Source organism: Tursiops truncatus, chromosome 16 (assembly GCF_011762595.2).
Source record: "Tursiops truncatus isolate mTurTru1 chromosome 16, mTurTru1.mat.Y, whole genome shotgun sequence".
NCBI lineage: Eukaryota > Metazoa > Chordata > Mammalia > Artiodactyla > Delphinidae > Tursiops > Tursiops truncatus.
Window position 1 is genome coordinate 51,778,373 of NC_047049.1, and position 16,430 is coordinate 51,794,802.

The following is a 16,430-nucleotide window of genomic DNA, read 5'->3' on the forward strand; positions in this document are numbered from 1 at the left end:
CACATATCAATCAAAATGAACAGTTTGTTGTCCACAAATGTGCTTTGGGCTAAAGGACATTTAGGGATGTTTTTATATCGTCTGACAGCATTCAGTAATTTTTCTGACATATGTTTTTCTTCTAGTCAGCTCAATCCATGTCCACCCCTCTTGTAAGACTATGCCTTTTTCATCTATCAAGGGGGCTTCAGTAAAAGACAGGAGTCTCATCCCTTTTGGTATAGACCTTGACATTTAAACCACTGATCTTGATTCAACAAATGAGGCATATGGATTCAATCAGGGCATCCTGACCAGAGGAAAGGCTCAGCTCCATCTACATATGTGTAGATAATATGATTTCCAAGTAATTATGATATGATTTGTACAATATAAAAGAATATGAATTCACTCAGTAACAATTGTTTATTGACTGAAGGAGGTAAAGAGCTGTATATGGAATTGTCCTCTCAAAAGTGGTCAGTGAAGCCAGTGCTAACTTAGATATTTGGATTTGTTTTCCTTCAGTTTCTCAAATGCTAATCACTCAGGGAAAACTGATGAAGAGCCACATACCCCTTTGTTTGCTCCTCAACCCTGCAAGCTGCCAGTCTAGAATGACCACACTCTAAAATTCCATTTGTCACAATTCTATCTCCAATGCATACATCAAATGCCACCTCTTCCTTAAAGTTCTGACACCTCAGCCTACACCTCCAAACAACCGTCTTATGTGAGTCAAGTGGTTTACTGGATACAGCACTAAATTCAGTCTTCTCTCTGAATCTATACCTCTGTGACCTTGAGGAAACTGTACAACCCATCTAAACCTCTGTTTCTTCCTCTTTAAAATGGAAACAATTAAACATTCCTGATGGGTAACATAGAGGGTCTTCAGGAAATATTTGGTCCTTCACCTTTCATTACTGCTATATGGATGACTTACTCTTATCTTGCTCTGTAAGCTTTATGTTCCTATGAAACATGACCTATATTTCACTCTTCCCTAAATTTTTAGCAGAACTGAATATAATTTCTTATATACTAGACACTGAATTAATTAATTGATTGATTAATGTTGAATTTATGTGAAGTGAAATGTACTTTGCACCTTTTTAAGAAAAAACACTTAGTACATATCACAGAAAAATCTACTGAAGGGGTTCTATAGTTTCCCTTTCATAATAGTTACCTTTCAAAGGTATCCTGCCTGATTACTTTTATGTTTCCTACTTACATTACTCTTTCTTCTAAGAGCACCTCCTTTACCAGTTCCTTGCTGAAAAAGCCAACTTTTTTTAGTCCTAAATGATGATTTTCTCCTCAATAACCACTGCTTAAAGGTCTCCCATCAAAATGGCCACTACTCTTTAAGAAATTAGTTGATCTCCTTAAATAAATTTCACTAAGATTTTTCTTTTTAATCTTAAGTATAGACCTGGAAATCCTGGAGGGCTGATTGAAACACCACAAGGGAGAATGGACAGTTCATGACAGGAATGATTTCAGGTAATTCATGATTTAACTGCTTATAAGAAATCAAAATCATTCTAAACAATGTGAAAGCACCAATAACTTTTGGTGAAAGTACTGTCAAAATCCTATACGTTAAACTACTTCCCTCCAGAGAAAGTAGGCTAGGTTTCCTGCCCAGGGTCTAGGTCTTTCTGCAAGCCATCTGGCCCCGAGGGTTGCAACTGCAACCACATCTAGATATTGCCAAGTTCAAGCTGTCCACCCTGAACCACAGCCCTATAGTTCAGCCTGTCTGTTTTGCTTAATTGAAACTGAACTTGGCTCAGTTAAACACGATGTCTCTTTTGCTCCTTCAGTGGCAATAGGACATACATATTGCAAAGCCTTTCCCTGAAGCTCAAAACTCTAAACTCTTGAGTGTTAGTTGACCCCAAAAGAAGTTCTCGGCTTTACCTCGGGGGGATAAGGAAAGAGAAGGGGCTTCGGAGACAAACAAGCCTGATTCCATGGCTAAACCCATCACCATACTAGCTTTGTGACTTTGGGAAAGCGACTTAGCCTCTCTATTCCTATTTCCTCATAGGACTGTTGTGAAGACAGGATTAGATCACACAGTTGATATATTTTTCCAGCTAATGTTGGAAATGTACCCCACTCCTCTCCTCCTACTTTCCTATCATTTCATTCCTTGTGAGAAATAAGGTGAGTAATCCCATCCCATGGTTGTTTGTCTAAATTCTCTTTCTGCCTGTCTTTCTTCCAGTTGTTAATTATAAAATTATATACAAACAAATTTATTCAATGTTTCCATTCAGTAAGTATGTGAATATCTGCTCGGTGTTACGGATTGGGTAGGCACTGGTTATTAGAAGTGGGTATCAGTGTGTCAGGAAATATCCAGTCCGATACAAGAGTCAATATTACTGAACTACTGCTGCCACTGCTGCTACTAACGCTACACTACTACTAGTACTACTACCACTACTACTGCTACTACCATCACACTACTAGTAATATACTACTATACCAGCCACAACAACAGCACCAACTGTCTTAATACAACAAGCACTGTATAAGCACAGAGCTAAGAATGCACATATTCATCATTTATTCAACCTCTTATCTTGTTCATTATTGTATTCCCAACACCTACAAGAGTCCCTGACATTTCTGCAGATAAGGAAATCAAGGCGTCAGCAGACCTATGTTCCTTCTGCAGGCTCTTAGGGCACATCCGTCTTCTTGCCTTTTACAGTTTCTAACCCCACTTTGCAGATAAGGAAACTAAGGCTTAGGGAACTGTACACCACAGTAATTCCCTAAGTGCCATAACAGGAGTATGCTTCTTTCATTATTCAACCTCCACACACACACATGCACACGCACATATTCAGAAACCAAGATTCTGGACACTTGTCTGTAAACTTTTTGAAAGAAAAAAATAGTGCATTTTGGAAACTAGATTAATACAGCAGAACTTGTAATGCTGTAGACAGTAGGCATAGATTATTTCCTTGATCTCTATCTAAAATCCTAGTTTTTTATGCAGTCATCCTAATATTACACAACAGATATGACCCTGCAGGTAAGAAATCACTATCTTTGCTGTCTGTCCTTATACAAGTTTATATAAGTGCAGATAAATGAGAAAATCAAGGTTTTAGATAAAGGGGCTCAAATATACATTTGCATAAACAAAGTGCTGTAGTAAAAGACAGACTGGTTTCTCTGTTGACTTAAATTTTCATATGAAAGAATTTCCCAACCTATGTACTTAGACCATGAACTATATTCAGTGAATCAACTTCCAGAACATGTCCTACCATGAATTAAGCAAAGCTGCAACTAACATCCCAGAACTCCAGGGAGAGAAGATTCCAGGAAATGTCACAAATTTGCTTCGTATTCTTGGTTTAGGTTTGAGAAGCCTGGCACTATACACTCTACTAGGCTTTAGGGAATAAGTTAATAAATTAGTAAAATAATTAGTATTATACCTTTATTTACCCTTTCTTGAGTTATTGTAAGTACATTACAGTTAGAGTCAGGACCTTACACCCAACCTATATTCTATAAATTCAAACTGGAAAAGAAAAGGGAATGAATGAATGAGTGAATAAATAAATGATCCAACACTTTTTTAAACCTCATATGGAAATACAGCCTTTCCCCAGATTAAAGTAAGTTGATCAGGACTGATTGTGTAAGAAGTTTTGGGGATTTTAAATCTCCTGTGCTGATCTGAACTGCATACTGGAATTATATCCGACTCAGACAGTCAGCACATGTAATGTTATTACGCATATGTCAAGAATTTCTCTATTTTCTTATTAATAAGACAGCCAAGGATTATAAATGCTTTTCTTTCCTTCTAAACCATCTTTTATTTTGTTTCTTCCTCTAGGAGCTATTGCAAAGATAAAAATCTACCCTTTGTTTGATCTGCTACCCAGGGAAAGAGTGTTTATGTATCTTTTTCTTCCATATTGCATCTGAAAAATCATGAAAGTAGCCAGATAAGCTGTATTTCTTCAAGCAATATTTTCAATGTTTCTTTCCCATATTTTCAATGACTATGAAGTGATAGCTAAGTGATATATTAGTGATAACGAAATGCTTAGAAGCAGAGGCTTTTAGTGGAACAAGTATGTAAGTTTTGGACAAATATTCATTGACTTTCAAACTCTAGATGCTTTTACGTATTTGTAAGTAAATGTCCTCTCTTTTGATCGACTAGTCAATGCAATATTATGAAGAATTCTGAAACACATGAATTTAGACAAAGCAGATATGTCAATGAACAATTTAGTTATTGCTTCTGTTTTGTTTACTATAATTACATGTTTGGGGACTAAAGAATTAAAGACAAATTTTTCTAAAAAGGAAAACATGAATAGCCTAAAGATCTCAAGACCTTTCTTTGTTTCTCAAGTTTATCAGAATTGCTTACATTCTAGAACAACCTTTATTTTTCTAGTATTACCTTAGATCAAAAGTACATGGACTTCAGGTACCCTTTTGCCCTTGAGTGCTGTTTATCTAGGATAACATGCTTTCCTTATGATTACAGGCACAGCATTATCTTTTGGGGGAAAAAAGATGGGACAACATCCAGAGAATGAGTTTATAGTAAGTTATCAACCAGAATATAAGCGCACACCAGATCCCAAAGAATAATAAAAACAGCAAATACACTGTACTGATTATGCATTATTCCAAGCACTTCACATATATAACCAAATTTTATAAACTCTGCAGAACAATTTTTGGTCTGTGGCTTGTGTCGCTGACATATAGTCTACATAGAAAGTATCCTGGAGCCCTCATGTCGGAGAAATGAAAACTCAGAGAACTGAGTTGACCCACTGAATTCATCTAGTTCCTTGATAAAGAATACCTCTGAAAAGAAGAAGACCCATATTCTTAATTGCTTGTCTCATCATAAGTAGAAAGATGGTCTTTGACCAAAGTCAAGTGCAAGGCTAGACCTACTGCACATGTACATGGAGACATGAACAAGGACTTTTTCCAAGGCTGCCAACACTGTCCTATTCGGGCAGCCTTCAATCCAGCCCTCCGGAGCTTGCAGGCTCTCTTTTGTCTGAGTTCTGGGATGGCTCCCACCATGGGCACTTCTCTTCCAGCCATGTGGCTTGGACCAGTGCCCATCGTAACACACCCACAAAATAAGAATCCTTATACCTGCCCCACCGACATACACGAAGGATCCAACCCAAATTGATAAGGGGGCTGCGGGATGAATCGGGAAGCCTTTCTGGAACTGTTGACCCTTCAACTTAGCCTTGAAAGACAAGTAAAGATTGGCCAAAGGAAAAGGAGAAAGGGAGTTTCAACAGGTGAACAGGGCATCTTAAAAGGCAGTGACGCCTGAGAAAGGGTGGAATGTCTGAGGAAAGTTAACATTTCTAGGAACAAGAGAGCAACCTGTGTCTTCTTTGATAAAATAACTTTTACCAGGGGGCCTCCTAGAGAAAATGCACTAAAACCTGTTGATGTGTAAGTCTCACAACGGCATAATGATATGTATTATTAAAGGCCCACGTCAAATGCCACCTACTCTGTCAAACTTTGGAGAAGAATTCCTCCCACCCCGCACTTGCTTCTCTGCTCAGACTGCTGTCTGACTCATATAGGGAGATGTGCACGAGGTGTCTCTTTCCTTAGATCACGAACTACTGGGAGGCAGCAACAGTCCTCCCACCACTACATGGACTGACCTTCCGGAATCCGTGCCTACACTCTAGCTTTCCTTCCTGCCACGAGGGAAGACAAGGCTCTACTGCTGTCAGAGACAGTCCCTCCACTTATATTCTGGATTCCATGTCTCATCTACTTAAGGACATTGTTCCCACAGAAATCTACCTCCCACCTTGCAGCATCCATTCTTCATCCTCCATACTTCTCTGCGCACAAAAATATCGAGTTGCCTTTCTTTGACCCTTGTGTCCCTCCACCTACAGCTGGGCTCCTCACTCTTTGTCACAGCACTCCCCCAAAGTCATCTGTGCATACTGTCTGCATTTCCTCCACTCACATTTTATCTTCAACACACACATACACTTACATCCCAATCACTCCATTAAAACTCTTCTGACAAGGTCAACGGCAGCCTCCACCTTGCCAAATCCAAAGACCATGTCTTTGCTTTCGTCTTAGTCTCTCAGCAACATTTCATATTGCTAACTCCTCTCTTCTTATATACATTCTCTTGGGTGGTGTGGCATCCAGAGTGTCCAAACTCTCCTTCTACCTCACTGGCAGCTCTCTCTGAATTTTCTTTACCGACTCTTCTTCAGCACTGGACCCCTAATGCTGCAATAACTCACAGTTCAATCCCGAGACCTCTTCTATCTTCCGTCTCTGATGCTTATCTCACCCTGGTCCATGAGTCATTCTATCTCAATACTGCTGAGTCTCACATTTATGTCTACAGTAGTGGCTGCTCCCTTTAGGATATTTATACAACTGTCCACCTGGATATCTAATAGATTTCAAATGGAACAAGATTTGTTTTCTTACTTTTAAAACTGGTTTTCTTTTTCCCAGACTTCCCCCTTAGTAAGTCCTAAGTCTAAAGCCTGGAGCCATTGGGATTTCAGTCTTCATCTCAACGTTCACATCAACTCTATCAGCAGGCAATGGTGGCTCTACCTTCCAAATACTTTTTTAAATCCCTCCATTCTTTGCATCTCCATTGGCACCATTATAGGCCCAGCAACCAGCAACTCCTACCTGGAATTTCCCCCATCTAGTATTCTTCAGTTCTTGTTCCTCTAACAATTCATTTTTTATATATCAGGTAGCAGGGGCTTTCAAGATGTAAATCAAGTTATGCTACAACCCTGCACCAAACCCTCTACCTTCCTTAAAAACCCTCTAAAATTGAAACCCCTTTCTATCTACCTCTTTCAGTACACCACACATTCTCCCTCTCCATCTCTCTCTCCCTCTCCCCACTCCCTCTCCTTCTCTCTCTCCCATCCTCGCCCCCTGCAATACTATAGGCTTGTTCCTAATCTCGTTCCCCTTGAGGACCTTTGCAGTTGCCACAGCCACCGCCTGAACAGTATGCTTCATCATTAGTATCTCAAGTCAAATGTCACATCTTGGAAAGGTCTCCCTAACCACCCAACCAAAACACAGTATTACTTTACAGTAGTTTTTCTTCTTAGCACTTAGCACCATACATTTCTTACCTCTCTTTGTTTTCTTGTGGAGTCCGCTTTTATCCACTAGATTATAAGCTTCATGCGTCTCTTGTTCTCTGAATATCTCATGCACATAGAACAGTACTTGGCACATAAACACTGTTCAATAAATACTTGTTAAATTAATGAAAGGATACGTTTGTCTAGAAAGACAAAGAGTAGGTACAATGTGGTACCGGAAGTCAAGAGGGAGGGTTGACAAAGTAGTGTGTCTCAAGGACTCAGGGCATCCTTGACCTGGAGTTTATACCAAGAGTGTCCACAGGTCAGCTTGACTTTGGGCCACTAGGTGAGCTGTGTGGTGTCCTCAGGCAATTCCAGCGGATAATGAGTCACAATGGCCCCTCTCAACAGCCATACCCTGTGCCCACTCCTGCCAATTACTCAAGCTTCAGCTCTAAGCACAGTACTGTAATTACACCTGTTACTAATTAAAGGACAAAGTAAATGTGAAGTGCCAGTGAAATACCGCACAGGAGTAAAGCAGTAATTATATTTATTGTATAATTTCCATTTGGCAATTATATTGATTGTACAATTGAACATACTGCATAATGGTGATAATTACAATTGTTAACATTTTCTGCTGGGAAGAATCCAAGTGGGTAAACAGGTTGCTTTGAGTCACTGACAATCAGAAGGGGGAGTCTGGAGTTCCTCTTTAATTCTTAGACATATTGATCACAGATATTCCCTCTTGAAATACTGAAGTTTGAAAAACAGACCTTTCATGTTTTGAGAAGGAAAATCAATCTGAACCTTTCAGTATTTTGCATTGATGGAAACAGATAAATGCAAAGAAAAATCAAACCCAGGGGAAAAAAAAGGGAAAGTGTTCCCACGTCAGAACTGAATTGGCAACGAGTCTCAACCACAGAACCAGAGGTAGGGAGGAAACAAATCCCAGGGCGTAAGAAAATGGGCACCAGCTGAGGCCCGAGGGCAAATCAGTCCTTCTTGGTGGATCACATTAGCATAAACGATCTCACACCAGAGTGGCCTGAACAAGGGATGAGAACAGTGCTTGGCAAGAGAGCATGCAGGCCAAACCATAAGCCCTTTGAGTTCTCCTTTCTTACTCAGAAAGAAGAAACAGATAGTAGTTTTACAACATACAATGAACATGTCTTTGGTTGAGTCACCTTCATAAAATGAATCTTGGTAGTATACGTATATTTGATATTGTATTTTCTGTACATTATTAATGGCTCCTGGCAGAGAAAGGAAGGGGATTAGAAGTCACCTAGTTTGTACTTTTCTTCGTCACGTGGCTTTGGAACGTGACCATTACGGAGATCAGTATAGTCAGCAATGGAATAGCTATGGCAAGGAGTAGGTGATGAACTCTACAGAGTCCTGGCTGAACAGTGGAGGAGCAGGTGAAGGAGAGACTAGAATTATACTTACACATAATTGACAAAGGAGGCTTAGACTCATCATAAAACCATTGCTGTTCATTTGACAGCCATGGGCCTGCTTATAAGTAGATGCGCTAACATTAATTCATTTAAGAAATACTGTGACTTAGATAGAATTGGTATTTCCTGCATTTTACAGGACAACAAATTTAAGGTTTCAGCAGATACTGTACATTGTTACCCAAGTCCATTAAATCCTGAACAAAGCTGCACCCATGTACTCAACCTTCTGCAAAGAGACCACCAGCTCCAGCTCAGGGGTAAATCTGGATTCATCTAACCAACATAGGATCTCACTCTGCTTGCATCAATCAGAGCAATGTTACTACTCTTGCAAGTGACTCGCTGGGGTGATACGTGACCCAGATATGACCAACGTCATGAAAGGAAATCCTGGGGGTGAGGAGCTGTGGGAAAGAAGTTCTCAGTCTTAGGAAGGATACAGCAGAAAAGACATGTCTGTTGTCCCTCCACTGGAGCTGATTATGTCTGTGTGTAATGCCTGGTCCTGTAGAGCCAATGTGTGTGCACGAGGGGGAAAAGGTGAGAACAAAACTGAGATACTGAGGATGGAAGGACAGATGGTTGGGAAGAAAACCTAGATCTTAGGTATTATCGTGGAGCCACTGAATTAACCAGCCCAGAACCACTCTGCCTCTATGTGCCATTGTTAAAGGCATTTTCAGGAGCGTTTTCTCTGCTTTGCAGCTGAAAGCTCCCTCACTGGTCCAGAGGCACAGAGAGGTAAACTGATTCATTCAAGGTCACAGAGCAAGTAGGAAACCTTGTCCCTGAACAGTGAAATCAATAACCCCCAACTTTCCACTTCTTCAATTTCTGGGGGAAAAAAATGAGGAAGGGATGTTTGGATATGTATAGAAGCAAGAATCATATCTTTTTGCCTATATTTCTATCAAAATATGACTACTTTGGGGGACTAAATAGAACCATAAACTACCTTGCATATGGGAAAACACCATACATTTTACCAAATTTGTAAAAGAAAGAGCTTAATTTATCTGTTTTAATTAAAAACTAGTAACCATTACCTTATTTGTAAATTTTTAAAAATCTTACGTGAACATTCCAAATTTGGATTTTTTTTCCTGCTTGAGAAGCAAAAAATTTATAAATGATAATATGAAAGTACGTTAATATTATTTCATGACAATGTGCTAAGCTCTTTGAAGATGCTCTAATGTGACCCTCTCAGCAACATCATAAGGTAGGTATTATCATTATCTCCTTTTATTAACAAGTTATTGGGCAAAGCGGTTTTGTCCAAGGAACTTATCCTGCAATACCAGTCAGCACCTTTGTTCCAAAGTCCTTGCTCTGAACTGCATGCTATATTGTTCCCCATTTTAAAATTTTCTATCTTGCCTTAAAAAATTTTTAAGTATATACTTAACACATACAATCATATATATATTTTTTTTTTTTTGCAGTACGCGGGCCTCTCACTGTTGTGGCCTCTCCCGTTGCGGAGCACAGGCTCCGGACGCGCAGGCTCTGTGGCCATGGCTCACGGGCCCAGCTGCTCCACGGCACATGGCATCCTCCCAGACTGGGGTACGAACCCGTGTCCCCTGCATCGGCAGGCAGACTCTCAACCACTGCACCACCAGGGAAGCCCACAATCACATTTATTAAGAAAACTTCAGAAAAAAGACATTTTTAAAGGTCAGGATTATTATTATTATTGAATCATTTCTTATATATTTTCTCATGAATAGGGCCATTCAAAACTATTATATTTATATAAAACTTAGTCATTTTCAAAATTTGCCATTTCATTGTGGGCACATCTAGTTTACTTGATTTTTCCGCTACTTTTGAAATTTGAAATTTAGCACAATATCCTAAAGTAGCTTTTTAAAATGAAGTTCAATCTTCCAAATAATTTCTCAAAATGTACATTCAGAAACGCCACCTAAGTACAGGACTGTCAATGACAGACTATGTCTTTTCAATAAACTTAAGTATATGCCAGAGTCCGTGTCCCAGACACCTTCATAATGGGCTTCCTCAGAGATATGGTCAGCCTCAATATTGATGCTAGTAAACATATAAGAAAACCAGCAAGGAAGGGAATTCCCTGGAGGTCCAGTGGTTAGGACTCTGCCCTTTCACTGCAGGGGCCTGGGTTCGATCCCTGGTCAGAGAACTAAGATCCCACAAGGTGCACAGCTCGGCCAAAATTTTAAGAAAAGGAAAGAAAAGAAAACCCGCTCATAGAAAAACCCAGCACTACAGGCTGTGGTTTGAAAATGATGGTAACAAACCCTGGGTCTTATTATTCTCATTCTCAGTCAAACTTCTGTTTCCTCACACAGCAAACGCTGAAAACTTTTATCTCACCATACAGTTTCAGGACATACGCGATTAGTAGCAAAACATGGATTCTGGAAATACCTTTAAATGTGTTCACCAAGAAATTTAAAATAACTGTTAAAAATTAATAACTACTGTAAATAAAGTTTTCATAGTCATGATATAAATATCCAGAGGTGAGGATGTCTTCATGACATGTCAGAAGCCAATTAAAACTGTCTCACCTCAAGAGGACAGCAAATAAGAGCGTTAGGAATAAGTCATTTTTTGTCTTAAGTCATTTCACCATATCTACTCACAGCCTTAGAAACATGTCAGTCCATATATATGTTTTCTAGTTCCATCACATGCATACTAAGAAATGCTGAACATCTGGGATCTAAAAAAATATCGCATCCTGAACATTTTATTTTATTAATTTATATTTTGCACTGAGCTAAAATAAATACATGAAAATAAACTGAATTATAGTACATACCTACAAAAAGGTCTCCAGGTGTAGGAATGAGGGCCCACATTGGACCCTGACCTACTGGAAATAAGATCTGATAAAATACTTATGATGCTCATGACATGAGGGCAACTGGGACTTGGCAAAACGATTACCATTTCTCCTATGTGTCTTCATAAATGGGTTTGCCTGTGTTTCAACTGAATCTACCATGTGGAGAGAAACAACAATCTCACAGGCCAGAAGGCCAATGTTCTAAAGCCTCAGAATTTCCTACAAAAGGGACCTGAATGTCCAGAAAGTCTACAATATACAAAGATATATTTTATATATATATTTTTTCTATATATAATCTCATATAACATATATATATCCATAGATATTATTATATCTCTATATATCCAAAGATATATATTATAATCCATAGATATATAAGTCCATAAATGTTTGCCCCAATATGGATCACTCTGTGACTTCTAAGTAACCTGGTCAACAGTAGCCCCAAAATAGAAAGGGCTGAATCATGACCACAACCAGGTATTAATCACGTGCCTGTGCGTCCACTCTGCTCTTGCATTCCGGTTGCAATACATAATGGACATGTGCACATATGTCATGCAGACTTGTTGGGTTCATGTTAAAATTCTGAGGTGTTGGTGGAAGTGGGCCTCGGAGGGTCACAGACTAACTCCTTCTGTCAGTGGACAGAACTGGCTCATAGTTGCCCAGCTCCTGTAGGATGAAGCTTTTTAAGGTGATTCCAGGCACTGGGCATGACTGAAGAAAAGTTAACCATCACTTCAGTGAGGACAGCAAATATGCTTCTCCTCTGATTCGTGTTGCATGCCTTTTTATTGGTGAGGATTTAAGTAGGTATGTGCGGACATGTGAGAAAGAGAAATGAGATAGTGTCTGTCCTTTAACAATTCTCTATGAGTTATAATCTCTCTGGGGTTCTGCATGCTTCTGCTAAAGAGACATTATCTTGTTTTTAAGCAATGAATTCTTGAGTCAGTTATTCACTAAGGTGCTTCTTAACAATTTCATGCCCATAGAGACATTCAGACATGAAGTGATAAGGTTTCTGCTGCTACCCAGTGACAGAGAACTAGAGATATGCAAAATAGTTGATACATCTGTGAGTACACCTTTTCAAAGACTATTTTAAAAATATAGACTATTTTAAAAAAAAAAGACTATTTTAAAAATAAAGACGTATGATGCCAGTTAGAGACTGGGTAATATAGGGTCATAAACTAGATGAAACTCTTTGGATTGGGTGATAAATCTATACCTGACCTTATTTTATTCTTTATTAAAATACAACCAATAATAAGATGTAAAGATGTGATAATGCAGCCTTTGAGCCTTTTCAGAACTGATTTTGAAAGATCCTGAGTCAACGCTAACATTTAGTAGAATACCTAGACAGCCAGCTTGCCTGCCCCACACGTTTTTGCTTCTGCATGAACTGATGAAACTCTCGTTCCAGTAATATCTTCTTCAGTGTAGGCTAGTGAAGTAACAAGGAGATCATGTATGTGTGTGCAAATAAATGTTTATTCCTGTGTAGCATATTCCCAGTCCAATGGGCTGGAGTATGCAGGGAGTAAAATAATGCATTTTATTTGAAAAATTGATTTCAATTTAGAATTCTTTTGACCAATAACACAAACTTAACTGTGCTCTTTAGAGATTAACTGGACACTGATGATCCATCTGCAGGGAAAGGTTTGAGGAGGATCAGAGACAGAAAGACAGGGAAGAACGGGGTGAGTTAAAGGTTAGCGGAGGCAAAGCCAAACCCCTAACTTCCAAAAAAACACTATGCCTTAAAACAACAATTGGGGGAACCTCCCTGGTGGCGCAGTGGTTAAGAATCCGCCTGCCAATGCAAGAGACGTAGGTTCGAGCCCTGGTCCAGGAAGATCCCACATGCCGCGGAGCAACTAAGCCTGTGCGCCACAACTACTGAGCCCGTGAACCACAACTACTGAGCCCATGTGCCACAACTACTGAAGCCCATGAGCCTAGAGCCCATGCTCCACAATAAGAGAAGCCACTGCAATGAGAAGCCCACGCACTGCAGCGAAGAGTAGCCCCCACTCACCACAACTAGAGAAAGCCTGCGCGCAGCAACAAAGACCCAACACAGCCAAAAAAACCCACAAAAAAAACAAAAAATAATTGGGCAGATGCTTTAATGTCTTACATTTCTTTTGTAATTTCCTAGCACATGATTGGGCATGTGGTAAATGTTCAGTAAGAGGTTGAGAGGTTGGGTTTTTTTTCTTTTTTTTTTCTTTCTTTTTTCTTTCTTCTCTTTCTTTTCATTACTCTCTCTCAAGAAAGAGCCTGATGAGAAAGCTGTAAGACTTTGAGCCAGAGGTGGTCCTGAGCCTGGATCTCCCTGAGGCTGGCCTCTTCTTTTCATTTATAACAAACTCTGTTTCCAGCCTTTTAAATAGTTATTTACTGATCTCTCCCAAAGGGTCACAGGTAACAGGCTCAAGATGCTGCTGCGTTTTACTCACACTGTGTAAAGCACTCGAAGATGCCCTGTCAATTAATTAGCAGCTTCATTGGAATGAAATTATGTAACTAAGCATCTCATTTCAAATTAGCAATAAATGTTTACCAGCTCACAGGAATGAGACTTCCAAGGGGCCTTCATCCAGACCTTGCTGGTTTTGACAGGAAGTCAGTGTCTCTCCATCCTTTTTCTAGTAAGAGATGCAGGATTTTAATGAATCCCAAAGATAAGTTCCATAAACCAGTCAGATGCCAATTATTAACATTATGCAGGAGCTGGTGACTTCCCAAAAGAACACATTCTTCCTTTGGGCAAGTCTATTTACTAGGTCCCCAAGGAATTCATTTGCTTCCAGAAGGTGAAAGGTAAAATATATTTTTATCAACTCAGTGTTTGAAAAATATCACAAGGATTGTGTTTGGTTTTTTATATATTAAAAATCAATTGCTATATTATATATAAATAGGAATTTTAAGTTGTTCTATTATTAAAGACCTCTGGCTTCTTTCAGCACCCTTTCAAGTGTTTTTAAGTATTTCCCTATCATGGTGGATACTGCTAATTTCCCCCAGTAACCACCCTCTGCATATCTCTTCTAAATGGAATCCCTTCCTCTATGACACTCTTAACCTGGCCATTTGATCAAGTCCTTGCCAATGGAACACAAGTACCTGGAAGGATGTGGGCAACTTTCACATCATTTTCTTAAGAGCCACTTGCCTGCCCTCAACTTCTTATCTTTGCCCCTTGTAGAAAGGAGATATTGTTCCAGTGAGCCAGGATTGACTCTGTGGATGAGGAAAACTCCTTGTGGAACAACAGGACAATTAGATACAAGGAACTTGAGCCCTTCAACAACGGTGTAGAGCACGCCACCATCTTCCTGGCCTGCCCTCCTTTCTTTAGATCAGAGTTTCTGAAACTTGGCACTACTGTCATTTAGGCAGAATAATTCATTATTATGAGAGAGTGCTCCAAGCGTTGTAGGAAGTTCAGTAGCATCCCTGGATACCAGTGACTCCTCTCTCGCTAGTTGTGGCAACCGTGAATGTCTCCAGATGTCGCCAAATATCTGGGGCAAAATTTGCCCCAGATGAGAACCACTGCTCTAAGAAGTTCAGTGAGTGAATAAACTTTTATCTTATTCAATCCTCTGTATTCTTGGGTATATTTGTTATAGCAGCTCAAACTAGCAGTTCTCAAAGTGTGGTCTGCAGGGAACCTTTTAGGGACTCTGTGAGGTTAAAACTATTCCCATAATAATGCTGAGATGTAACTTCTCCTTTTCACTGTCTTGACATTTTTACGGATAATGTAAAAGCAACGTTTGATAAAAATGCTGCCTGCCTAGTAGAAATCAAGGCAGCAACAGCCATTTGTATTAATATTCATCATATTCTTTAAAGCTATGTTCTTTTCGGGGGAATGCCATTTCCATTTAAGAATGTCCTTGATGTAGGGCAATAAGCCTTAATTTTAATAAATCTCAACTACTGAGTATAAATCTTTTAAATATTCTATGTAATAAAATGAGAGTTATGCACAAAACACTTCTAATAGATACAGAATTGCGACTGTTGTCTCAAAAGTACTTATGCAATTGAGTTACAAACTGAACTAGCTACGTTTTTCACATGACACTATTTTACTTGACAGAGTGTTTGATGGACAGAATAAGGTTTTTCAAACTAGGATATATATCAGATACTTTCTCAAGAAACAATGAAGTGAACCTGTCATTCCAGAGAAAACAACTGAGACTATGTTAATCATTAGTTGTTGCTAACGATAAAATTCAAGCAATCAAGTGAAAATTAGAATTTTGGAAAACTTGTATTCACCACCATGAGTTTGCCATCATAAGACATTCCTGACGTGATTGGTGGTCAGATCAATTTTAAAATTTTTCATAGTATTATATAATCATGAGTCAATATTTAGAAGATCTACTTAACTCAATAAAGTAATATTTTCCAAATGAACGATACATGATGTCATGGAATGATGTGCAGGTAAAAGACTCATTCACAGCAGAGTACTGATCAATGGATTTTAATGTCATGGCATATGAAAGTTTATATACTTTCAGATTTCACATTGCCATTAATGTTAAGAACTACTACCTGTTGAGTTAGGGTGTCTAATAAAAAAACATGCAAAATCGTTTGATTTGGTGTCTAGTAAAAAAACATGCAAAATCGTTTGATTTGGCCACAAAAATAATCCTTCTTTTTCCAAACGCGTATTTGCATGAGGTAAGTTTTCCTCATATACTTCCACCAGCCCAACATAAGACAAGGGATTGATTACAGAAGCAGATATAAGAATCTAGGTGTCTTCTACTAAGGCAGACGTTGAAGGGATTCACAAAAAGAGAGAGCAATACCATAGCAGGCTAGCAAGATGGTGGAATAGGAAGCCCCAGATCTTCCTTCGTCCCACAGAGATACTTATTCAGAAACAATACACAGACCAATATCCTTTGTGAGAAATCTGGGAAACAGTTATGA

The 16,430-nt window shown here is 39.1% G+C and overlaps 1 protein-coding gene and 1 long non-coding RNA gene across 3 annotated transcripts in view; one reads left to right on the forward strand and one right to left on the reverse strand.

Annotated features, from left to right (window-relative positions):
- The window catches only part of NRG3 (neuregulin 3), a 1,063,293-nt gene that overhangs the window by 732,506 nt on the left and 314,357 nt on the right, over window positions 1-16,430 (reverse strand). The window lies entirely within an intron of this gene.
- On the forward strand, window positions 684-15,018 carry LOC141276751 (uncharacterized). Its single transcript, XR_012326741.1, has 3 exons — window positions 684-712; window positions 1,411-1,488; window positions 14,674-15,018. It is a non-coding gene; the product is annotated as an uncharacterized lncRNA (long non-coding RNA).